Genomic DNA, 1737 nt, shown 5'->3' with positions numbered 1-1737 from the left:
CTCCTCTCCTCTCCTCTCATCTCTCTTTCTTCCATACAGTTATATATCACCATCACATATCACTAACTCTGTGTTTTCCCTGAGGTCCTGTGCATATTCTCTTTGTGGACATCTCTGAATCTGGAGCTACACGTCTCTGATCCGCAGCCACTGGTCTACCTGACCCCCTAAAATATTTCTGCTCTTTTGCTTGCTCTCCATCTGCTATCCTACTATTCCCAACCAAACCCCTCCTGCTACCTTTTCTCCAAACTGGGACCAGCACAAATCAACAACGCCAATGTCAGAAACCCAACCCCCTAGGAGAAATGATATGACATGAGAGCAACATAAGTCAACACCAACGGAACCGAAAAGTCAGAAACCCAACCCCTTTGGGGAAACAATATCACACTAACCATTAAAACGTGTATAGAGCTATTGACAATGTGTGTCGGCCAGTGCATTGCCTTTGGCTCCCCATTTCAACTGTCTAGTCAACGGACAAAGTGGGGGGAGCCATTGAGAAAAATTCCCAAACCTAACCTCTGGTTTTTATTCACAATATAATAGTCAACAGGAACAGGCTAATTAGGAGATGGAGAGCCTCCTCCAGTGTGTCACTTTGGACAACCCGAAGGCCTGGAGCATTTATTTGCCATGGGTAGAATATGCACACAATTCCTTTAATCTTCTTTGGGGTTGTCCATTTTCCAGTGTTCCCTAGGGTACCAGCCACCCCTGTTCCCTTCCCAGGAGCAGGAATTCGCAGTCTCTTCCATCCAGATGTTCCTCCGTAAGTGTGAGAGGACTTGGAGACAGGCTTGGGCATCCCTCCTCTATGCCTCCCAGAGGGTGGCGCAGAAAGCAAGCACCAGCCTATGCTCCACGCCAGAAGGGGTGGTTGCGCGCCAAAGATCTCCCACTGAGGGTGGAGTCCAGAAAACTAGCCCCTTGGTTTGTAGGACCCTTTAAAATACAACAGATAATCAACCCAAGTGCGGTCCATCTCAAGCTGCCCTCCACCATGTGGATACACCACATCTTCCATTTGTTCTGGATCAACCCTGTGAGAGAGAGTCCTCTGGCTCCCCTGTGTTTACATGGCATATTAATACCTAGTGAACCAATCACAGTTGTTACAGTGTATGTCATCATGGCATGTACTTACATGCATGTACTCTGGGCAGAAAGGGTCAGGTTATACTATAGGCTATGGGGTCGGATACACGATTATGGCATACCTTGAGCATAGGTTTAACACAAAAGTATAAGTGAAACTTTAAACTATGTGTTTTGTCAGGGTGTGACACTGCGCTGCATCAGCACTACTATGACTCATTTCTCATCAAAGCCTACACCCATCACTGTTTTACTTTGCCAAGAATATTTCAGTATAGAACAGAGTGAACACACCCCTCTGCAATTACACTTCCAATTATTAAAAATTGCATTACTTTTTGATCATTTTATTTCTTTTAAGTTTAGCAGTATATATCTCGCATCATAAAGTGCTTTAATACGCACTCAGCCCTCAATGTTTTTCCATTTTGAACAGGAATGAGAAATTTCAAACTGAATCCACCTTTTTATATCCAAATTTGAGCAGCTCACTGGGCTTCTCTGAGAAATCAGAAATTAATCAAGCATAACATTCACCACAAAAATATATTTTTCTGTTCAGGAATGCCAGTAAATAACTATAATTTGACATCTTAATCAAGAAATAATAATGTAAACTCTTTGGGTTTTTTTTTT

This window comes from Stegastes partitus, unplaced genomic scaffold (assembly GCF_000690725.1).
Source record: "Stegastes partitus isolate 25-593 unplaced genomic scaffold, Stegastes_partitus-1.0.2 Scaffold248, whole genome shotgun sequence".
In the NCBI taxonomy this organism is placed as follows: domain Eukaryota; kingdom Metazoa; phylum Chordata; class Actinopteri; family Pomacentridae; genus Stegastes; species Stegastes partitus.
The sequence above is the reverse complement of the archived record's forward strand: the minus strand, read 5'-3'. Positions refer to the sequence as shown.